Here is a 26,460-nt window from a genome sequence, read left to right on the forward strand (position 1 = left end):
ATGCGAGTTGTGGAAACATCTAACAACAAACAATTCGAATTGTGAAAGGAATTATTTAAGTTTAATACCACTAGGTGGCGATATGTCATTCGATCACTACTACTGGAAATGTAACAACGAATGATAATATTTGTGACGAGGTTGGATATTCGTTGATCACTCGTCTTTCATGCTCTGAGCACGTGCTCATTCGTTTATATAAACGGCTAGATAAATACACCCAAACAGAAGTTCACTTTTCGTTAATTTCATTACTTGCCCAGTATTTCCATTCTGTCGTTACTATGGCAACGATCTCCCAGTTATTCAGCAAAATGATGATTTTTCTGATAGTATATTTCGGAGTGATGGTTGCAAGTCAAACCGAAGGTAAATGATTTAGAACAATCAGATATTATATGAATATTATACAATTAGCTACTTGTTTCAGTATTTTTGAAAAGAAATATTTAAAATATTAATAAGAACTATATTCAGATCGCCCGCAATATGCAATAATTTTTTATCTTAAAACCATAATAGATGAATACCTGCAATATAAAATGTAACTATTCTCTTTATTAACTTAAGATACTTTTTCATATATTCTATAATTTACCTTTGCAAATCACAATTTGAAAAGCCATTACCGACGAAGTTTTTTTTATCTAAAGTTATTATCCCCTATGGATATTATACGAGTAGAAAATGAACAGCGTAAGTTATTTATGACGGATAATTTTTCACAATACTTCGAATTTGACATTTGAGCACTTTGAAACTCGGAACTAATATTAATGTTCAGAATGCATCTCTTATATAATTTAGAACAATATGAAACATATTCGTATGAATTATTTTCTTGACTACTTGTATTAGAAACAATAACACATTTTAGGAATGTTAGTCAGGTGAGTAATTTTTATCATCCGACTAGTTTCTTCGATTTTTGCTATCGGCATCTTCAGGGATACAATTGGGAAGCGATATGAAAGTAACAGACTAGGTTTTAACTGACAGTTCTAATTCATAAAAAGGAACATACAAACTTATTATTTTAATACTGACCATATATAATGATCACATTACATATGGTCAGTATGGATACAAACAATAAGTTTGTATGTTTAATTTTATGAATTAGAACTGTAAGTTAAAACCTAGTCTGTTACTTTCATATCGCTACCCAATTGTATCCCTGAAGATGCCGAGAGCAAATAGCGGTGAAACTAGTCGGATGATAAAAATTACTCACCTGACTAACATTCCTAAAATGTGCTATAGTTTCTGAAACATATTAGTAGTTTAAAAGAGGATTGAAATAATGTACCCAAATTTGGACGTAAACATACATTGTCAACTTTACAGACTTCAACATTTCCTTAAGAATAATTTGATGTGAGCACATAAAGTTAAACCTTCCTATGGTCATTAAATCCCGATATCAAATCACTTGCAAGGTTATTATACGCACGGTCTCATTTAATAAAAGAACTCATATGTTTGTATGAAAATCAGGACGGAATGCTCAATATATTGATTTTACGGAACAAATCACGAGTTTCACTATAACGTGAAATACAGAGAGTGATTATTCCAAGATCTAGATACATCTGATTAAGTCATATCTGATTATTATTAAAACATAGCTTTAAGTAATAGTCATATTGAGGCATAGACACAGGTTTATTCCATTTTCTGTTTTATGTAAAAATCGTGTTTGGATTAAAATATTTTCATATTAAATTTACATTTCTCTGACATCGTCTTGAGATATAAAGTTACATTTGGCTAATATCTCCAAAATGTTGATATCTTTATATTTTTGTAGGTCAAGGCAGACGTTGCTGTCCGTACATGTGCGCTGAGAACTGTTCGGAAAACTTTTACAACGAACTGAAAGTCGACAATGAGTTTTGCCACGGATGTGAAGAAGAATTCGTCTGTTATAATTTAACGAATGATAAACCTTGTGGCTAAACTGAAGCATAAACCTCACATTCCAGAAAAATCAATGAGTATTATTTTAAAAATAATACACAACATTATCGATTTATTATTATTAACATTTCTGAATGAGTGTTCCCTATGTTCTGTATTAATAAAGTGTTAGTACGGTTTATTGTACCTTCCTTGTATTTACTGTATAACATGAAATAAAGAAATGAAATAAAATTTTACTAAGAAAATAATTTGTTTTCAACTATTTAAAACCATTCTGTGATATGCTACCGAAGTAAATTTAAGAAAAATGTTTCAATGTGTTCAACTTCTAAATATACATACAAATAATTGATTTATCGAATATTTGCTACAAATACATTTTTTCAAGCAGCAAACATATTATACTCATGTGGAAAATAAACTTTAAGCATGAAATACATTTTTCAAGCATATAAAAAAATATTGAAAATTCCAAGCAATGAATCCTGATATTAGAGGTATAATTTTTTCTTCAAAAGATGGAGCTCTTTGTTATTACATGAAACCGAATCAATATGCAATTTTGCAGTGAAATGATAATGTCTAATGTCTAATGTCTAAGGTGATTATCGTAAGATAATATTTGTGATTCTCTTCATTGAAATACATAATGTCGCCTACAAATATCTATTCACGAACATAGATTATATTATTATTATTTATCATTGTTAAGGTAAAATAACAGTAGAGTTTAGTACATTATATTCTGTGTCGCTTTCACGGAAATTTCATATTTGATTTCAAAAGCAATTGTAAGTTGGGTTTAATCATTTAGAATCTCAAGTTTCGCTTGCTCAAACTTGTATTATTAGAGGCACTTTATTGATACACATTCAGTGAACCCAGAAGGTCAAATGCGCTAAGAAGGACAGTCAGATTCATGCAGGATGATAGCAGCAATCTTCTTGATTATTTCTGTTTTTATAGCTATAGGTTACATATTTTTGCTCGGCAAATTGTATGCAAAAACACCGCTTTTGTTGCAATTCACTGGGTTTTACAGAACTTTTCCATCTCTGATAAAATAACCATCCTACATGGAATACTGCATTAGTCACCTTCTAGTTGTGTACCAAAAGTACTTGAATGATCCAATGCTTCTGACCAAGGTAGTTCTTGTAATAGCGTTGTCTTGCGTGGTGGTCTGATTGTGTGATATTCTAATATTCATGAAGGTGTAATAAATTCGGACTATATTATTCCAATATAATATAGTTTAATAAATGTCTTTTTTTTGGCACAAATTATATTCCTGGTAGAACATGAGGCCAAACATTATTTTCTACAAAAAAAGTTTCTCATGTCATTGCTATAATCTGTACCTGATTTGCTGCAGTGTTTTCATGACCTTTCAGCTGTTAGTAAAAATTTATTTATTTATTTATTTATTATTGTTATTTACTCCCCGGAAGTAGCTTCAGTTAATACCTATTATGAATTAGTAACTTAAGCTTTTATGAGTGCTATTATCTAAAAACTTGCTTGGGCGGGAAAGCCACGTTGTTTTCAACTTTCGTTTAAGGCCCAATGAAAACGCACATCTGCAATATTAGTGGTAAACCATTATTTTTAATTTCTGGTAATCCTGGGAACTATTCACGGAGAGTAATATGTCAGATATTTCGAAAGAAAAACTAATTAAAGTTTAGCAAACGAATATTACAACTCTTTTAAACACGTTAGAATATTAAGAGCTGCCTGACTCTTCAAAAAACAAGTGCAGAAAGTCACAGGTTAAAAATATAGTGGAAAAAATATTTTCTTGTGAAAACCTGACAAATAATTAAATTCATCAGTTCGTTTTTTGTTTTTAGTTAATTTACCAAGAACAATCGTTTAGAATGCATTATGAATTATGAATTTAGGTGTGCAGTGTTTTTGCTTTACTCACACGCTCTGATTACATTGTTTGGATCAACAAGGGAAACAAACAAATTGAGATTGCTATCCAAAGTCTTATTTCCAGAGTCTGGCGAATTATCAGCCTTGCTCATCTAAAAGAGACTTTCAACTTGCAAATGTAAATATAAATAAATATAGGTGGGAAATTTATATATATAATATATAAATATATGGAGAATAAAATTCTTAAACTCAGAGCAGACATGAGCAATTTGAAAAACTTTAGGGAAACGAAGCTGAAAAACACAAAAATCCGAAATAAATTCATAAAGAGATATAGTACTGAAACACGACCTATTGGTGAAGTATTGTTGCTACACTGTTGCTACCACGCTCAGCTTGCGAGATAACATACACGTAAATAGTCTCCTAAAATTTTTATACATATATTAATATTCGTAAGATATTCAGAATGGTGATTTGTCGCTTCAGATTGGATGTTTCCAAGGATCTATCAGCCATCATGACTAGCTAACTACACAAATCGAAATTATTTTCCAGAATTTTTCGAGCCCCATTTACGAATTGGAAGGGAAAAATCTATTTACTCCATTCTATGAAAAACATAGCTTAAATGGTTAAGTTTTTAACCTTCTAGCACAAACATCTGCAAGACCTATGAAACTCATGTTCAGCAGAATTTAATAATTATTTCATATTTCTGAATTTAGGGTCACTCGTCACACGTCTTCCCTCAGGCTGTCTCTCTTTCCCAGTCCACCGCAAACCTACACACAAAGGCCAGTACATACACAAAAATTCTTATCACCCGCGTACACAAAAAAATTGGGGTTATACGCACCCTTAAACAGAGAGCTCAAACGATTTGTTCAAATGAACAAGCTCTAAATCAGGAATATATGATCATCAACCATACATTATCGAAAACGGATAGAGTAAAAAAAACTATTCACCGGATCCTCCATAGAGACACCACTGAAAACAAAAAAAAGATTTCAAAAATGCTATTACCATAACGTATGTTAGAGACATTTCTGAAATACAGGGTGTTCGGGATAAATTTGACATATTTATAATTAATTATATTTTTCCGTAAGTTACATGTATTAACACACACTTCTCTTCATTTAAAAGTTTGGACCCTTCTTCATTCATATACAAGATGTCAGAAAGGATGGATAGCTGGAACCCACCTGAATCATGGAAGAGAATAACTTGTATCATGATGATTCGTGCCCGCCATCAAAATAAGGATATTACGACTGCTGCCCAATGCTCCCTGAATACAGTAAAAACAATCAGGCATGAACTAGAGACTTGCAATGGTGACTACGAGGATGTAGCAAGAAGAAAGATCCCTAGCAGACGATCTGATTGCGTTCGTACAGCAGAATTCCTCGCAAATCTGCAGGAACAGGTGTTGAAGAACCCTGGCATTGGAATTCGGGCTTTGTTCGTGGAGTTGCTAACTGTAGTCAAGCCCTGGATAACAAGGGTAGCCAATGGTAGGCCGTATGTATGGCAGCAGGATTCGGCCCCTTGCCACACCTCTGGGAAAAGTCAAAAATGGTTGTCTGAAAATTTCTACGACTTCACCAGTCCAAATGTTTGGCCTCCAAACTCCCCAGACCTTAACCCCATGGATTATTTTGTATGGGGCGCAGTTGAAAAAGACACCAATCGCACTTCCAGTAATACAAAAGCCCAGTTAATGGATAAAATTAAAACAGTTTTTGCGGCCCTTCCCAGGGAGACTGTAGCATCAGCTTGTTCGAGGTTCCGAAGCAGAATTGAAGCTGTGATCGATGCTAATGGTGGTTATTTTGAGTAAATCTTGTTGATAGTATTGTAATTAACTCTGCCTGTAATGTTTTTTTGTCAATTCATTAAATTTAATAGATACAAAGAAGATTTTCTTTTTCCTTACGAAACTGTCAAATTTATCCCGAACACTCTGTATACATATAACACTACACAAATACAACATAAAACCATTTTTAAACCCACGACAAAATTACGACACCTACTCAGTTCTTCCAAAGATCCTCTTCCACACCTAGCTCACCAAGGGGTTTACAAAATACAATGAATATGTAACTTGCCATACATAGGGGAAACAGGGCGAACCATCCCAATTAGGAACGAGGAACACGAACCACACATTAAATACCTCTGTTTTGGAGAAACGGGCCTTTCTGACGACGCCCTCGAAACATACCACAGAATTGATTGGAAAGTTACCAAGTCCTTACACTGCACTAAAACCTGGTTCGAGATGAAATTGAAAGAAGCATGTGAAATGCTCAAACATAGTCGAAACCTAAACAAAAATGATGGTCTAACCATTCTAATGATGTGGAGGACCCATTTATAACCTGTATAACAACTTGAACAAGACAAGAAGACTTGGAGAAGTAGTTTTTTGTTTCCCTTAACATTCAATAGCAATTTCAACTGTATAAGTCCAGGAGAAAATTGTAGTATAGTAATCTGGACTGTACAAATCCAGAAGAATTTTAATCTTTTATACAGAAGGACTTTAATAGAGTTTATTGTAGTTTTTTTAGTTTTTATTGAATTAATTTATTAATTTTGTTTTCTTTTTTATCACTTTAGGTCTGGCTAAGAAAAAGATTATTTACAACGTAGATTTAATATACCATTATAGAGCGCAAGAGTATGTAGATTCGTTGCTTATACACATGTATATTTATGATGATGACCTCGATACAGGGTCGAAACGGAAAGTGTTATTTTATTAATAATTAGTAAAATAATCATTTCAACACGTATGTTTTGTGACCCTAAATTCGGAAATATGAAATAATTAGTAAATTCTGCTCAACATGAGTTTCATAGGTCTTTCAGACCTTTGTGCTAAAAGTTTAAAAACTCAACTATTTAAGCTATGTTTCCATGGAATGGAGTGAATAGTGTTTCCCCTTTCAATTCGCAAATGTGGATTGAAAAATTCTGGAAAATAATTTCGATTTGTGTGGTAGCTAGTAGTGATGGCTGATAGATCCTTGGAAACCTCCAATCTGAAGCGACAAATCACCATTTTGAATATCTTAGGAATATGTTTATGTACGTATGAAAATTTTAGGAGACCTTTATTTACGTGTATGTTTTCTCGCATGCTGAGTGTGGTTGTAACAGTGTATTTGCTGATATCTCTTCTATCTCCAGATGCAATAAGAGATTTAAGATAAGAAAATGAACACGCAATGTTATAATAATAATTTAAATTCCTGATAACAAACTTGGGATTTCTTCATAACCAACGAGTTTAATGTCAGTGAAGTGACTCCACTAAATGGAACTAACCATTATTAGTGAAGGATTTGACCGATTCTGTAGCGCAGTTGGAAGAACTACATCACACACACACACACACACACACACACACACACACACACACACACACACACACACACACACACACACACACACACACACACACACACACACACACACACACACACACACACACACACACACACACACACACACACACACACAATCTCCAGGGAGTCCAAAGACTCATCGAGGGAGGGCATCTACTCTACAACTCCTCTTCCACCACTCACAATCCATTAACTAACCGCAACTACAACAACGCATCTACCGTCGACCACCAACACCACCACTAGTATTTTGACAGACAATCACAAACATCCATGCCCACGGCGGGATTTGAACCTGCAGCGTCTTGACTGGAGAGCGGACACGCTAAACACTCGATTATTCAAAATTATTCAAAATTTTAATAATAATTTTCAATAATAATTTTTATTTGATCTCTCTCAAACATTTACAAATATACAATAACCATCTTGAGTAACATTCAATGTATTATTTTACAGTGTTCTGAACTACCGCTGCTTGTGTACTTTATTTTCGCAATGATGTAATTTCAATACTAATAATGAGAACATACTAGTTCTGCTATTTTTCATAAATAATAATCACAGTAATAATTAAAAATTATATAGTTTCCAGTTAGTTATGCAAGTTGCTACATGTTGTAGATCACTTCGTTTTCAAATGTTTGAGAAAGTGTGATAAGACACAATATTTACAAATACGCAATTAAAATATTATATTTGCTATTTCACACAAAGACACTCTACGATATAAACTCATTATTTACATACTTTTTAATAATAATAATATTTTTTGTATGGTACATCCTAATATTATTATGTTATAAATTTTACATAATAATTTTATTATGTTAATATGATAGTAATAGTAATATCATGAGAATTTCTTTTTTATTATTGATGTCTAAAATATTTACATATATACAATAATCATTTTGACAAGTTATTTTGCAAAGTACAGAAACTAAGCATTGCATATTACAGTTCACTTCCTACATTAGATTTTAATAGAAAAAATAATAATACTTATTTTACGACTACACATTTGCTTTTACAACACGTATTATTCGGCAATTAAAAATGGACAGGGCCACCATAGTTCAGTAGGTATAGACGAAGCCGTTTGATCAGAAAGAACTGGGTTCAATTACTGTCCATGGCCTGAAGAATGGGCGGGAGCAAATTGGTCTATTTGACTAAAGGTGAGTTCGCAGGTTTCATACTTATGTAGAGATTTTTTTCAAAAGGAAATTCGGATTTTTCGTCACTCACAAGAGGCAAACTGGCATCGTGAACACACACAGAATTACAGTCATAGGATATATATATATATATATGTAAAAAGTTTTTACCTTGGGTATATATTATATTAAAGACACCAAGCAATTTTATAATACGTTTTTTTTAATCCTTTTTCCCAAGTAAACAAACAGACAAGTAAGTCAAGGTTGCGGCTGCACGTAGTGCAAGACTAGGCAACTCGTGGTAAAGGTGGCGTAAAGGTGCAGACGCAAACTTGACTTACTTGTCTGTTTGCTTACTTGGGAAAAAGGATTAAAAATCTAGCTTATAAAATTGCTTGGTATCTTTAACATAATATATATCCAATGTAAAAAACGTTCTACATATTACTCTCATCCTGAGAGATTTATTTAATGAGATCAAAGCACCTCATGGCAATTTGTTTAGGTAAAATATTTATGAGCTCTGTATTACTTCACCCTTGACATTGTTTAAATCTGGCTCAATAAAGGTTGAAATCGGTATGGTAGCCACCATTACCTTAATGCATAGCATCATCATCGGAGCTAGCTCCAACTTTACCACGAGTTGCCTAGTGTTGCACTTCGGGCAGACTTGACTTACTTGTATGTTTGCTTACTTGGGAAAAATGATTAAAAAACCTAGCTTATAAAATTGCTTGGTATCTTTATCATATATATATATATATATATATATATATATATACGAAATCGTGCATTAGAAGGGTTCAACCAGTTCCCCCTTCAAAAAGGACGAATGAGAAAGAGGTTTAAGTTAGCGTGTGTGCACGCGGTTAAGAAAGTGGTAAGAACTATATTTTTCTTTCACAGAAAAGTCAGTGGAATAGGTTGCCTTGTGAAAATCGTCAGTGCATCTATTTTGAATGCATTTAAGAGAACGTATCGGGAATTTCAGCTGATGTGTGTTGTATGCCTTCCGTGAATGAGTTTTTGTCTGTTTGGAGGTCTCTGATGATGATGATGAGTATGATAATGATATGCTTCATGCCACTGAGCACAAATCTTAAATTGATCGCTCTGGCACTTAAGCAGAATCCATAAGTAACTATGGATTATGGTTGGATTTACGTCTGCAAAGTCTATTCATTCATTACGTCGCACAGAGACGAAGAATATACATTCCCGATTATCTTCCTATTTAATTGGAAGTGGACTGGTATCGGAATTTTTGTCAGAAGGAGAAAGAAATTGTCGAAATTTAGAGAAGGAGGATATTAACATGATTAGGCGGACAGTGGATGGCTCAAAGAAAACTGCTCAAATTGTTAAGAAAAATGAGAATCTATAACTTGACCTTCGCAGCAAAAAAATTGATTTAACTTGATATTCGATTTCATTCCATGCATATAAGGCTGGTCAACACATATTCCGTTTCGAACTCCTTATAGAAGTCCTACATTCGAACCAAGGTCTTCACAAAAGAAAAGCATAAATGTCTAGTAAATGTACCATAGCAAGAATCCTTTACTTCTTTTGGCATTTTCTTTGATTTGTAAACGATATTTTAGACAAATTTACTTAATTTCTATTTCTTTTCATGTCAATTTAATTCATTATTTTTTTTTCGGTAATTCCATGTTTATCTTATAGGTCATATATTTTCGGTTGGCATTTGCATTATTTAAAAAAAATTCCATAAAACATGTGGACATTTTATTATATTTTTGCGAAGGATAAATCATCATCATGCTTGGAAAAAAGTACATTTTCATCTTTTCGTATATTTTTTCTGCTCTCTGCAGTAATTTCTGATTAATTCTCTCTCTCTCTCTCTCTCTCTCTCTCTCTCTCTCTCGCTCTCGCCCCATCCAACTTTCTCCCTATCTTTCACGCATATTAATAGGAAAAATATTGTTTGTAATTATCAGGTTATTTGAATGCTATGCACTCTAACTGAAAACTATAAGGTCTTTTAGAATATCAACAACGATTTTATAGCTCAAAAATACACAGAGTTGCAAAAATTTACGAAGTATAATTTTCCGAGAACAACCGAAATAATCAATATTTTGGTTGTTCTCTTAATATAACGAGCTATGTTCTCTTAGTATATACTTAACATAACGAAAACATAAAACTATCCACACCGTAAATGGGCTAAACGTGTAGTTGTATTCAATACTAAATGGCATGTGTATATTATTTTTATCCTTGGTATAAAAATAATATAGAACGAAATAGCCTCCAGCAAAGTGATGGTAAGTCATCCATACTAATCATCATGCAGCTCGTGTGTTGGCTGCACAACTACACCAATTATATATTTAACTTACATTAATGAAAGGAGGAAAAACATAAGGAACAATCAAGCATATTAAATAAACCTGAGAAAGGAACACGAGGTTACTGAAAAATGCGATGCGTGTGATTCCCTCGAAGAAATAATTAGTAATTTCTGCTGTCTCCTGATTCAACAATATGCAAGATAAGAAAACGAACACGAAATGTGATATTAATATATTCTAAATTCCTGATAGCAAAGTTGGGACAAAAAATTTAGGACAAAATGATATTAATTTTTGTTTTTAGCGGTAGATGGCGTTGGGTGCAGATGATGATAGTGGTAGCAGTTCTGTGTAGTTGGTGGAGGTAGAGATTTGTAGAGTAGCTGCCCTCCCTCGATGAGTCATTGGACTCCCTGAGGTGTCGTGTAATGATAATAAATCGACTCTCAGACTTACTTTTTCTGTATTTTTATTATTAAATTTAGGTTAAATTAATTAAATTCAAATAATCCCTGACTGAACCAATATATATAATACATTAATAAAAACAGAGAATGTGCAATTTTTACTTCGTTAATACACAGCACATTTGATTTTCTGGACAACTGGCTTCTTCACTCACTCGTACGTTTTGCCCGCACCATGACAAGCATTCACCGAGATATTCTGAACACTCTTTCTTCGAAGGATATAAAGTAAGAATAATAATAATGTAACCAGGCATTTATTTAATAGAACTATTTTTATCGACATTATAATGCATTTTAACAGTTTAAAAATTATTTTATGAGAGTTTCAATTTCGAAATCTGAATAATTATACAAGAATCTAATAAAATATCGGAAATCAACAGTAGTCAGTTCTGAGCATCTTTCAGCGGAGTATGCAAATGCGTTATCCTTTGCTAATGACTAAAATTTATTAGTTAGGCCGGTCCTATGCTGAACGTTTGAGGTTAGTTTCAGTTTCACCACTCAAACACGACTTTGTTCTTTGTTTTTTGAGTTTCGCAAATTTAAATTTTTCAAAAAAGTATGACATTTTCCTATAACGGAAAATGAGAGTCTATCAGATTTGTTATCTACGATATTGTGAGGATAACGGAATGTACTATTTAAGAGAGGATTTTGAAAATATCCGAAAATCTGTGGCTTGAGTTTCTGCTAAAACAAAAATTTAAACCTAAATTGGAGAAAGAAAGCAATGAGAACGAATTAAACTTTAATAATAGTTGAAGTAAATGTATTGCTCTTGCTTTTAAAATCCAGAATAATTAATAATGAATATTAAGGAAGTAATTTGTGTTGCACTTCCTTACGAAGGGAAGAAATTGTATGCTTGTCCACTCTGGATACTGTCGAAATGACCAACACAGTGAACTTCCAGATATTAAAAATTCAAACTCATCTGTTGTATAGCAAAAGAGTCACCAACTCATTTATGAATCGATTCTATTGATTTTACCATCAATAATTTCAGTATCAGTTCCTATAATCACACAGTATGATAAAAATCACAATCTAATGCACCTGAAAACCGTAAGACCATTTCGTTATATGTTTTAAAGAATTTCATGTATATTTTAAAGAAAAGAAAAAATATATATACTGTATATATATATATATATATATATATAGATGCCAAGCTATCTATTTTAAACCTGGCTTTACTCGATTTCCCAAGTAAGAAAACAGACAAAAAAGTCATGTACGTAGTGCAAGACCAAGGCAACTCATGGTAAAAGTAGAATAAGCTCTGATCATTAATCTTAATATTTACCCTTAATGCAGAGCACATCTCCTGGAGGAGATGTATGATGCTTTGTATTAAAGCCAAGGGGCCACTACCCAGACCGGTTTCGACCTTTATTGAGATCTCATCAGTGGAATCCAAGCTTAGAAATACCAAGGTTAAGTAATACAGAGCTTATAAGTATTTTACTAAAACAAGTTACCATAAGGTGCTTTGATCTTATTAAATAAAAATCTCAGGATGAGAGATAGCTGTAGAAAGTTTTTTACCTTGGGTATATATTAGGTTAAAAATGCCAAGCTATTTTAATTTATTGCTTACTTACTTTAATTGCTTACTTGGGAAATGGAGTGAAACCAGATTTAAAATAGCTTGGTGCCTTTAACGCATATTATACCCAAGGTAAAAAACTTTCTTCATATTGTTGGTTCAAGTAAGACAATGAAATCTAATATTGGATAAGCAACTAAAACTAGCCAAACGTGATGCCACAGGATTTACATTTGCAAGTGTTGAAAGTCTCTTGCAGATGAGCAAGATGATAATTGGCCAGACTCTGGAAATGAGACTTCGGATAGCAGTCTCAATTTCTTTGTTTTCCCTTGTTGATCCAAACAATGTAATCAGAGCGTGTGAGTAAATCAAAGACACTGCACACCTAAATTCATAATTCACAATGCATTCTAAACGACTGTTCTTGGTAAATTAAATACAAACAAAAAAACGAACTGATGAGTTTAATTATTTGTCAGGTTTCCACAAGAAAATATTTTTTCCACTATAGTTTTAACCTGTGACTTTCTGCGCTTCTTGGTTGAACAGTCGGGCAGCTCTTAATATTCTAACGTGTTTAAACGATGTTGTAATATTCGTTTGCTAAACTTTAATTAGTTTTTATTCGAAATATCTGATTTATTATTATACTTGAATAGTTCTCTGTATTACCAGAAATTAAGAAATTACCACTAATATTACGAATGTGCGTTTTCATTGGCTCTTAAACGAAAGTTACCAACTACATGCCTTTCTCACCCATGCTAGTTTTAAGATAATAGCATTCATAAAAGCTTAAGTTACTTATTGATAATAGATATAAACTTTATTCCGAGCAGTAAATAAAAATAATAATAATTCAATAAACATTTTTATGACAGCTGAAAGATCATGTGTAGAAAACACTGCAGCTAATCAGGTACAGATTATAGCAATGATCTGAGAAACGTTTTTAGAAAATAATGTTTAGCCTCATATTCTACTAGGAATATAATTTGTGCCAAAAGAAAAGACATTTATTGAACTGTATTATATTGGAATAATATAGTCCGAAATTTATGCCAGCTTCATGTATATTAGAATATCACACAATCAGACCACCACGCAAGACAACGCTGTTCAAAGGTAGAAAGGTGAACTGCGTTGGTCAGAAGTATTAGATCAATAAAGTACTTTTGGTGTACACAACCAGAAGATGACTAACGCAGCATTCCATTTGGGATGGTTATTTTATCAGAGATGGAAAAGTTCTGCAAAACCCAATAAATTTCAACAAAAACGATGTTTTTTTGCTTACAATTTGGCGAGCAAGAATATCTGCCATCCAGCTTTAATAACAAAATTATCAAGAAGATTGCCGTTGTCAACCTGCATGAATGTGACTGTCCTTCTAAGCGCGCTTGACTCCCTTCCTTCACTAAATGTGTATTGATAAAGTGGCTGTGATAACTCAAGTTTGAGCAAGTGAAACGTCAGGTTCTAAATAATTAATCCCAACTTACTATTGCTTTTGAAATCTAATATGAAATTTCCTTGAAAGCGACATTAGAATATAGTGTACTAAACCCTACTGTTATTTTACTTTAACAATGATAAATAATAATAATATGATCCGTGTTTATGAATAGATATCTGCAAGCAATATTATGCATTTCAATGAAAAGAATTACAAATATTATCTTACGATTTTCACGTTAGACAATAAACATTAGACTTTATCATTTCACTGCAAAATTGCATATTAATTTCAGTTTTCTGTAATAACAAAGAGCTTCTTCTTCTTTTGAAGGAAAAAGTTATACCTCTCATATCAGGATTGATTGCTTGATGCTTGAAAAATGTATTTCATGCTTAAATTTTATTTTCCAAATGAGTATAATATGTTTGCTGCTTGAAGAAATGTATTTGTAGCGAATATTCGATACATCAATGAGTTGTGTGTATATTTAGCAGTTGAACACATTGAAAAATGTGTTCATAGAAATCATAATTAAGGAATATTAATGATTTATATCCTTGAATGATTGAAAAATAATAATAAACCCCTAAAATATGTGAAATATTTTAAACCTCCCATTTGACAATTTAATGATCGACGAGGAGTAATAACCAACATCATCTGTTATTTTATGCACATTTCCACACAGAGGTATGAGAGTGGAAGATATATTCCTTTCCATACTTAGAACTGATATCACCTTAAAAATCCGGCTGACTGACGCATCCTTCCCGAATTTTTTTTACTAAGCACATTCGTTCATGTTTATTTATGTACTATACGAGACGTTAGTGACAGTGAATCCGACGTTCAAACTTCACTATTTAGTTTATCAGAAATGCAGGAATTTCGCGTGTGTAGTTGTGTCTGATACCTGTCGAATTATCCCAAAACTTCAGTAGTTGATCCGCTAGACGAACGAACTCAATACTATACATATATTAGTGACACTGCAGAGTTCAAAGCAGTCTATAGGTAAGACATTTCCTGGTTAGTGTTAGGTAAGGTTGTATTGAATTATACTCCGGCAACTAAGTGAAATTCGTATATTATGCTTAGAAAACAAAATTCCAGTTTCCTATGACGTAAAACTCTGTCCCCAACGTGTGAGTTACGTAAAGTAATTCAGAGCGGATAAATATCATACAATGAAGAGTCATAAACGATTTCTTTTCCTAACGAGATTCAGTTTTATTTCAAGCCTGGTTTGATATAAAAATTATCTAACGCATTTATACTGCAAGCATAGCGGAGCGTGTGTATTACTTAGAAAGGAGATCTTAGAATGATATCAAAGGGAGATTAATATTTTGTATTAATGTGGCCGTCTTACCATTGCGCTGCTGCCACCCTATGAGTAGAAGTTTTTCATGCCTGTAGAAATGTATGCACGAGGATCAGTTTGTAAGTCTGGGACCTGAAACAAACTTTACGTGGGGGAAAACTTTTGTCACCTTCTTATGAGAGTGGATATTTCGTCATTAATTGAAACGCTTTGTATATTTATATGAGTTAATATACAAATTCATATGAATATATATTCATATCAATGAACAAAAGTTGAAACCGTTATTTCTGCATATCAAGGGATAATAAACTTGCATTTAATGTGACCGTCGATATTTCGTTACAAGTCAGCCGTTGCTTATATTAATTTTTTTAAGTTGACCAATACACGGAACATTGATCCATTCATTCACTTCGTATGGTGATTCAACGGCCGTGAGCCCCTTTTACGGGGAGGTACGACACTACGGGTTCGAGACCGGCATAGCTGATAATTCAGACCTATGGCTGGAGGGAATGTCTTAAGTATTCCTGACTGTGTATCCGTGTGTGTTAAAGGGGACGGGTTGCCTGCTTGCGAGTTGAAATCCCCTATATTAACTTGGGGGGGGGGGGTTGAAATCCCCCATATTAACTTGGGGGAGTTGAAATCCCCCATATTAAAGTGGCCTGCTCTCCACGCCCAAGACCGACTAACTCGGCTATGGCTGAGGACGAGCCTTAAGCTCCTCACGTCTCTGACGGGAATCGAACCTAGGATAGTCCTTCCCCAGGCGTATGGCTGCGAAGCACATAGCCCCTAAGCCAACCGCGTGGACAATTGATTGATCAACCTGTTGTACATTGATACCGAATACGAGTTGGGAATGTGAGACATTTGTTCACATTTGTTTTAAAAGTCTGTACGTGCTATTTCTTGTATTATAATTTGACAGTTGAACAGATCAGAAATATTGCTTATTACCAAACTATCTCATCTAGCTTGCTTGTGGATATCTATTCAGTTATCCGCAGTCTGGCTGGTGTAGGCGAGAGTTCTTCATATTTTTCTCATACTCTTCGTTCTTCATCGATTAACAAATCCTTCAAAGCTCAAATGATCCAAAATTAAAGATCTTCCATAATAAATGGAAGACACTGACTTCGCGTAAATGTCCTCCTCCCCGTTTCCAGTTCGGTTGAAGGTAATATAGAAAAGCTCAACGCTGCGAAAAAAGTATGTCTTGTTTCTTATCTTATCTTATTTCTCAGTAGTAACTTCTCATCTCACTTTGCCTTTTTTTTGTTTGCTATTTTGGATTGAGTATTAGTTTAGCTTTTCGAGGTGGAACACATTCATTATTTCTAAATCTCGCAAAAAAATTAATTAATCATGCTGTCTTTTTAATTTAGGAATGCTTCTTATCCGTACAACGATTAAGAGAATGTAAATCCCCAGCTGACCCAGACTTTATGTGTGGTAATAAATATCAGTTTCAAAGATCAAATCAAATGAAATCAGCTAACGACTTTTATTCCCTTATTGGGAGTAGGCGATTCCTTTCAACCGTATTTAGCATTTGAAGACTTAGTGGGCGGTTCAATCTCCGCCAGTAGCCAGTCAGAGAAATCTGGCCCAATACTATCACTGACAATATCCAGAATCTGATGAAGGCGGCTGACAAGTGGTGCCATCTCGTGATCATTACTCCTACCACTATATATTTATTATCTGAAAATAATGTGCGTTCCACGGTCGATTTTCTTGAGTTAATGGGATGAAAAACACGATTTTCCAGGAGAAAAACCGGGAACCAGTTGAAGAAAGGTTTAGAATAAGTTTCTCCAGTCGGCGAGTAGACTCGGACTTAAGTCTATCTTCGGGAGGTCTACGGCAGAGGGTGCAAGTGTCAGTTTTAAATATTGTTCTCAAAGCTTAGGTGGTGCACACAAACATCCCTAAATTGCTTAATACTATCCAAAACAGAGGAGAATAGATAATAGTTATTTCCACTCATACTGATTCTCTCCAATCATATAATCATGGATATATTCTTTCTACTTAGTTACTGCTGCTACTGGACTGAAACTGCTATTCCTTCTCTTTCTCAAAGCTTTTAAAAGCACAGTTCGGTTCCCGCTTATGGATTCACCTTTTCACCTTCTGCCCATCTCTGTTTTTGTACACATAAAATGTTACCGAAGGCTACAATTTACAATTTTTGAAAACGAAACATCATATTTTTTATTTATTTTTTGCTTGATCATACCTCCTTGCTTTCGCAGAGCCATTGTTGGGTGCAATTAAATTGTTCAAGGCCTGTCCAATAATTAATTTTTGTATTTGAATGTCAAGAAGAATCTGTACAACAATACGGCCCAAAATTGTTTGCGTGAGCATTCATAAAATAGAAACGACCCTTTAATACAACATTCCGTATCTTATATCTCAGCTTTCGAATCTATTTTCTGAATGTATTCGATTAAAAGTTCAATGAATAAAATTTTTGTTACTCACTGTTTCTTGGTTACATTACATCAAAATAGCTGGTCATGCAAAACAGTTTTTAAATCAGTTTGTTTTTCCTTATAGCACTGTTTACCTGACCCTTAACTCTGACCCTTCCTTCCAAAATGACACGTTTGCGCAGATGATTCACGGACATGTTTCTACATGCTGTTGGATATGATGTTGATGTGAGATTATCTTACTTTGAGACATCATAGGGAAAATCTTATCTCTGTGGCTCGAAGGGTATTCTATATTATTTGTCCTTATTATGTTAAGTATTTTATCCTCAAAAAGTGTTTTTGATGTTAGACATGTGACTAGTTCTCTTACTCATATGTCCGAAATTCTTGAGATGGGAAAAAAAAAAATAGCATTAGGTGGTGGAAGTGAAAAGATAGTCAAGTAAGTCAATTTAATTAATAAAATTAATTAAATTCAAATAATCCTTGTCTGAATCAATATATAAAAGTCTTTAATACAAACAGTGCAATGTACAATTTTTACTTCGTTAATACACAGCACATTTGATTTTGTGGACAACTGCCTTCTTCACTCACTCGTAATTTTTGCCCGCACCATGACATGCATTCTCCGAGATATAAATACAAACATTTTTATTCACATTACAATGTATATTAACAGTTAAATATAATTTATTTGCAGTTTCAATTTCGAAATCTGGATAGGTATATATGAATGTAAAATATCGGAAGTCCACAGTAGACATTTCTGTGCATCGTTCAGTTGACAATTGAATGCGTTATCCTTTGCTAATGACTGACGTTTATTAGGTAGGTCCTATTCTGAAAGTTTCAGGTTGATGTGAATTAACTATAAGCAAGAAATGCACACGAACGCGCATACACACACACCATATTTTTTTTGAGTTTTGCAAATTTGAATTTTTCAAAATTCAAAAATTTTTCTATTTATATGCTATTTCCTACAGCAGAAAAATTATCCTAAACATTGTAAATACGGAATAAAAATGAAATAAAAATAAATAAACCACATTTCATTCTACTGTTCTATTATTTATATTTTTTGAAAAACTCAGTAGTAAACATGCAATTTTAACATTGATTCCTTTTCCGAAATTTCCACTGAACAGGTGAGTCCACAGATATTTGCTTGACAAATAGCAGAAACTCATCAGTTTCCCAAGCTATCGCAAAATATTTCAGTTTCGCGTGTGAACATGTCTTCATGCACTTGTAACAGTGCAGAGTCACAGACAGAGGCGGCACTAAGCGAGATGTAAATTGATTGCCACGGTCTGATTTATAAGACTGTTTTTATACGACAGATTTATATAGGTATTTTTTTCAAATAATAATCTCCCTCAACTAGTGCTTATTCATGTTTTGATTCGAGTGTGCTTGTACAACTAGGTCTATATCGCAACCATAAAGGTAGATTTGTGGGGGAAAGGCCTTACGAATTAAAAAAAAAAAAGAAGATTTGAATCCCTTAAGACAAATATATTTGAAAGTAAATAACGTTTTGGATTAGTCTAAGAAAATTTTGTTCCTTTTGATCATTTAATAAACGAGTTATATTGCAGGGAAAAAAGAGCAAGTTTGAAGCAAAATATATTTGATGTCACTGACGCACAAGTTGAGCTCATTTATTAGAAATTGTGATTATCGTTTAGGAAATCAAACCCCACCATTAGGAATGAGATAAATTCCATCGCCTGGTATAAGAATTCCATCCCATTTATTCGTGTGTCTGAAGAGACTTGAAACATCAAGTTCCATATTTGGTCTCTGCACTTGATTGTCGGATTATGCATAAATAAAAAAAATGTTAAACATAATCATTAAAATATAATAAGCAGAACATCCTTAGTCCATTCTCGATACCAATTTATTCATATACTAAAACATGTACAACCTTTGTAGGGTAGGAGTCACATAAAAATCAATCTTCATTTGTATTATTAGATAAAGTAAAATTACGTAATATTTTTACTGCAATATAAAAATCTCCGCACCGATAGAAAAAAAAACTGTGTGGCAGTTGGATTGTACATGATCTGTATAAAATTAACATTTTCAGCAGCTAACACAGAAATAAGTAATCATTGATTTGTGCTGTAATCTTTCAAACAATAGTCTCTAAGAGTCATTACTTGACAAATTCCTTAAAGGTGTGTGACCAATTCCTACAGTTCTCAAGTGTGCCGCCATCTCGTGATACCTATTCCAAACACTGTTTTAACTGCTTGAAAATAGTATGGTTCTTCTCGTTTTCATGAGTTTACGGGACGAAGACCATGAGCTTCTGAAAGAAAAGAACCGCTTACCCGCCAGAGATCGACTAACTCGTAAACGGTCTAAAACTTATAAGTTCCTTTATTCGGCGACTAGAAATGATCTTACAACGCTTCCCAAAATTATTTTCCAAAATTTTCTGCAGTTTATGCAGCTCTAACAGTTTTTTTTTAATTTTTTAAATCGACAAGGGGTTGAATACCTTTCTTTGTTAGAGAAGTCACTTCCCTCTCTTCTCATATTCAGTTAAGAATAAATGCACTGCATAGCGTGATACAAACAAACTCTTCAATTTCTGTTAAGTTGTTAGATAAAAAATATTTTAAAGGAAGAATAGAACTATTTTTCTCACCCGATTCAGCGGTAGTTAAAGCCATCAACACACTTCCAACAATCAGCAAAAGAATCATTTTACGGCGATACATTGCTTAATTGGTCTTAGATCTACCTCCACACACAGAGAGAGCTGAATTCACTTCGGATGGAGATTCCGGAAAGAAAATGTGATAGGGTAAGGTCAAGATGCCTTATATATACCAAAACAGCTGCCGCTTAACTACTAACTGATAAAAACAGTAAATACTGTATTTATATCTGCGATTTTTTTAGAGCGGGAGAAAGAGGAACATGATTTAGTTGTAGAGACTTTTATCTGCCTAAATAAAAGGAAGACAAAAGTTAGGTCCCATTTTGCATAGATGGCTCTCGTTTATCATAACAAAGATTGCTGCGGTACCATAACAGGTATTTATCACTTGCAGTCCAAACAAACAAACAAATGAACAAAAAACAAGTGATTTTCACCTCCTGTATAGTTCTTGCTTATGATACTTTGTTTTTTTTTCCCTTCAAATTGCTTTACTTGAGAAGGATTTGGTTGCTTTCTTTAGTTGTTTTTACAACATAGAATAAAAACCCTCTAGAGCAGTGGTCTCAACCTTTTAATGTGAAGGGCGCAATACTACTGGCGCTATGACGTTCGCGGGCTTTGCGTTGCCGACTCCTCCTGATTTAAATACTTAAACTTAAAATTAGAATTGGCATGAATGGTTTTATAATCAGCTAACGCCTTTTTGATTACCGTATATAGCGAGTAGACGAGTCCGTTTAGCCCTATCTAACTTTTTTGGAAACTGAGTCGGCAGGTCAATCTCCACTGGTACCGAAACAGATATAACTGGCCCAAGGCTATCACTAATTAAGCGGCATGCAGTGAAGAAACGGCTCAACAAGTTCCGCCATCTCGTGGTCCCTATTCCTAATCCTAATACAATATATTTTAATCTGAAATAGTGTGTGTTCTGCGATCGATTTTCTTGAGTTTACGGGACGAAAAACCCGCTTGCCCGTGCCAGAGAGCGACTAACTCGGGAACCGTTCGAAAAAAGGCTTAGAAAAATTTCCTCTAGTCGCCGAGTAGATTCGAAACACCAAGTCGTCATTCGTACGATCAAGCGCCGTGGTATGCAAACGCCACATCCACTGAGCTACACACGCTCTTCTTTCTATATTACTTTTTTTTAGAAAGAGCCACACTATTATTGCATAATAAACAAATACATTTCCTATTAGGATTGATAAGGCAGGACGCTCCGATCTGAACTGAGAGATACATGCTAATTGTTAACGTGAATATCCTTTTTGTATTCATTTTTTATTTTTATTTTTTATAGTATTTTATATTCATTCATATGTGACCAAAATATGTTGCAAAAGTGAGATAAATAAAATAATGTTAAAATTTGAAATCTCTTTTTTCTTAAAAGCAACTAATCATAGAATTTCTAAGCCTGAAATGAGAGAAAAAATGTCTGTGTCATGAGCCCTCCGTAATTTTATATTGAGCTCTTCATATTAAAAATGTTGTTGACCTTTTCAAGATGTGCTTTACATTTACGGAAAATACCAAGGAAAAAGGTCTGGAGCTTGCTCGACCTTTACTACCAGTTGCCCATAAGGCACGACTTATACTTGCATCCGCGAAACTTGTACTTTCTAAATTCGGCTATGAAATAATGTTGGATTGAATATTCACTTAATTTGTACCATCATGTATTACATTTGCAGTGTTTTTTCTTTATGTTTTCTTGCATTTTAGCACATATTAGTAATGAATGTATCTCTCAGATATACTACCATCTACGCTGAAAAATTATCGCTGAGAGCTACAAAAAAAGTTGACAATAATTTCTCTGAGGGCACACTAAAAATTCACTGCGGCCGCCATGGCTCCCGTGGGTACTGCATTGCCGATCCCTGCTCTAGAGTCTCAACTTCGATCATATTATGCTGGAGTTTTCACTACATGGTGTGAGTTTAAGAATGAGGTAACATTTTAGGTAATGAAGGGATTTACTTTTCTCAACGTTGAGTAGGAATTATAAACGTACTGGGTTAGTTCATTGTTGTTTCTTCTTTCTCTTATGGCTGTGAATTGTGTTCTCAGGTCAAGTTCACTGTGTTTGCAGAATTAGAAGGTCATAGTCAATCATTTGCTAGCCTCGCTAGCCGAGTAAATAGCGCTTCCGATCTCAGACTAATAATTTGGGATTCGAATTCTGTTATGGAAATGAATTTCTTGAGTATTGTGAGACCAAACCTCGTTTAGAGGAGGTCTGAATGACTTGAAAAAGTTCAGTTGTTATTTCACAGGGCAGCAAAATTCAAATTACCAACCTCACAAGTAAATGTTAGGTTTACTACTTTTCGTGAGAGGGATTTCATCCCCCCCAACAAAAAAAAAGAAAGAAAAAAAATATAAATAAATCGGTAATATGATAAAATGAAATAAAACTGATAATCCTGAACCTTATGAAATAATTCTGAAGTAGCGTGTAACCTTTCCCTGTTAGAGACTCTTTCCTGTTCCAATAATCCATACAGATAACAGGGTTTTTCTGTAGAGAAACATCAACTGGATCTCCTACAGAAAATACAGCCAAAGAACTTAGCTGTTGCAGAATGATTATTCTAATACAATGTATTGTTTGCACATTTGTCGTAATTTTAAATCATGTATACTACGACATTGTGGCCAATCCTAAGTTTAATTCCGGCTATGTAAAAGGGGTAATGTAAATCAAAACTATGAAGGTTTGAAAAATGGTGAGATTGATGAATATCGCAAATTTAATCCATATTACAATTCAATACGGAAAAAAAATATGCTACTTTTTAATTTTAATTTTATATGTTTATGTGCATGATATTTCATAGGTTAATATTTTATTTTATTTTAAATTTTATATTAGTGTATATTATTAAAGAGATTATAAATAATTTACTTAATAATTTATTAACCATAAATCTATTAATTTATATTAAATCAACAGTAGATTTTTTCCCTTTAGGGAAAAAAACATACCTTGAAATTATATTTAGTTTACCGAGTACCGTAAATATAAATCCCTCAACACTTTAACTATAAAATCTGTTACGTTAAATCAGAAATTGCAATTCACGCTTCAGGGGAACTCTTCCGTAACGTCTGAATTTCAATTTCTGATTTGCCAATGAAATATTTTATTCATTTTTTAAATTTTTTTTTTCAATATTTCTTATTCCCTTTGAAATAGAGAATAAGCAATATTCCCTATTTCAGATAGTCCCGAAAGTGCTCTTGCAGGGGCGACCAGAGGGATCTGATTGTCGAGCCTGTATAAATAATATTACAATCCGGTTACCACGCTTTGGTATTCAAATAATTCTTTGCACGAATGAATTTTGGTAGTAGTAGTAGTAACGCTTTTACTACAGGTAACGCTAATTTGTAGTCCGTATTATCCAAGCGATTCAGAATTACGATGAATTTCTAAAAACAATATGTAGATAAAATCCTTATGTATATTCTGAAATAAAAGTAGTTTTATTATTTCACTCCATTTTTTGATGTAGTCGCTTACTTAAACCTGGCAGCTACGTTGAAGTAATTTATTAGTTGCCTTGGAGATACTCGATATTTGAATGTATGTGTTGTTGTTGTTTTTCCATTGTTACGATGTATATTGTTGGTTGAAAGTTCATATGCGTTTGTGAACTCTGAAGGAATAACTGATTTTTTCCGATCTAACTTATCGTCAGATCGGATTCCAATTAAATGAAGGAAATCTGCAAATTTGTTAAGCTCCGTTTCTTCGATTTCAGTAAGTGAGAGACTTAAGCTAAATTTAAGAACGTTGCTGAAATCGTTGAGTTAGGTTTCCAGTGTTACACCTGATATCTTAAGAATATAGTATTCTCAGCTATCATGGTGTAACATGAAGAATAAATAAAATAAATTAAAAAAATGCATAAAAGATAATAGTTGAATTAATTAAAAGAAAAAGAAAGATTCTTGCATCCAATAAAATATGTAAAAAAATAAAGATGTTTGTTAAACTAACTAACAAAAGAAAGAATATATTAATATTGTAATATGATTTTAATGAGAAAAGTTAAATAAATAAGACAGAAAAGGATTAGTCATAAAAGATGGTATGTGAGAGGCTAGAGATTAAGTTATTAAGTGAATTCATAGAAAAAGTTTGGAAAGGGGATTAAGTTAGAGGCTAGCAGAAAAAAAACAAAACTATCGCTCAGGGCCGATTCCCGGATTGAGACATCGTAACGGGCTTGCCGATCAAAGGACGTTTGGCAGAAACACGCCACCCTAATTGGTCGGTGAAGTAAAACAAGTAGGGGCGGAGAAAAGAAGTTAAAAAAAAGTGCCGTTAGGAGAGCAGCTATAAAAGGGTTGGAACCCCCCCCCCACTGGGCTTTTTGGTTTTTGTTTGGTTCTGTTCCAGAGGAATTCACGGTGTTTTCCTGAGTGGCGAGATAGGGGTTATGCCTTCACGTCACAACACGGAAACGAAAGTGAGCGGGATTTTGATTCCCGATTTCCTATGTAAGAAGCGAAGAATGCTATAGAGTCATGGGAAAGGAAACATATTCTTTGTGTTTCGACTCCAGCGATAACTACAAAAAACGGAGAGCTGTAAAGAAATCGATGTCCACGTCGCGAGTTGCACAGCCGATATATAGAAGATTCAAAGTTGTCTGGAGTTACGAGAAGTTATACCAAGCTAGTTCAATCAGAAAAAGGTAAAGGCCCATATGAAAAGCTCAAGAAAGAAAGGTACTGTAAAATATATCTAATGTTAACTAAGATTTGTCTGTGAAAAGTATCATTATTCTAATACGGAACTGTTGAAGTAACCAAGGAGAATTTTATACTAGGACTTTAGTATCTGATAGTGTTAATAATATGTGAATAATTAAGTGTCCTGAGAATTTTGCATGTCTATTAGATTGTATAAGAAAGTTTAGATGACATAGTTATGTGTTACTGTAGCAAATGGTTTAGTTAATCTACTTAAGTTTGGATAGTTGAATAGTGTGAATTAAGTAATTACGTGTCCTGAGAAATTTGAATGCCTATTGTAATGTGTAGGAAAGTTGAAATGTCATAGTTCTGTGTTAGTGCAGTAAATGGTTTAGTTAATCTACTTAAGTTTGAATAGTTAAATAGTGTGAATTAATCTTATTTGTCCATGTCAAATGAATTTATGTGTTGAATTGTTATGCCGGCATGATCGTAATACCCATTATAGGATCATAGCCTAATTACTTGTAATAAGCTAATGTTAGTTTGTAAGTATTTAGTTTAGCATTGAATTGTACCCTGTTAAGGAATTTAATAAACCTTTTGTCCAATGATAAAACAGTTGTCTGAAATTTCTGTCCAATGCACCACTTGAAAAATCACGAACCTAATCACGCGGGAAATTAATGTTAAGAAACGAGATAAAGTGTCACGACTGCAATATAGTTACACTTTCAGACATATTTGAGTTCTTTCTCCTTGTTTTTGTATACAATATCTCAAACTAAATATCCCAAAAGGCGCAGTATAAATACAAATATTAGGGGTACTAAGGGGAGAAATAACTTAGATATTAGTATAAGTTTTGGTGATATCTCAAGCGTAGATAATAGAAGAACATAGATAAGCGGAAATTATAAAATAGAATAAAAATCGTAAAATGGGACACAACACTAGGAAGGTTATGCGTGTTGAGTCTCCAATACCTAACACATCGTTCACACAACGCCGAAACGTAATGCCAGGAGGGAAGCTAGGAAGAGTAAAGAACTATTGATTTGAATTATGCGAGGAACTTCAT

The 26,460-nt window shown here is 33.6% G+C and overlaps 1 long non-coding RNA gene across 1 annotated transcript; it reads left to right on the plus strand.

The window, feature by feature from the left end:
- Positions 1-215: 215 nt before the first annotated feature.
- LOC150096801 (uncharacterized) lies at positions 216-2,106 on the plus strand. Its single transcript, XR_016549849.1, has 2 exons — positions 216-369; positions 1,811-2,106. It is a non-coding gene; the product is annotated as an uncharacterized LOC150096801 (long non-coding RNA).
- The last annotated feature ends 24,354 nt before the right edge of the window (positions 2,107-26,460 follow it).

The sequence above is a fragment of the Typopeltis vanoorti genome, chromosome 18, assembly GCF_054136105.1.
Source record: "Typopeltis vanoorti isolate ZY-2024b chromosome 18, IOZ_Tvanoo_1.0, whole genome shotgun sequence".
Lineage (NCBI taxonomy): Eukaryota > Metazoa > Arthropoda > Arachnida > Uropygi > Thelyphonidae > Typopeltis > Typopeltis vanoorti.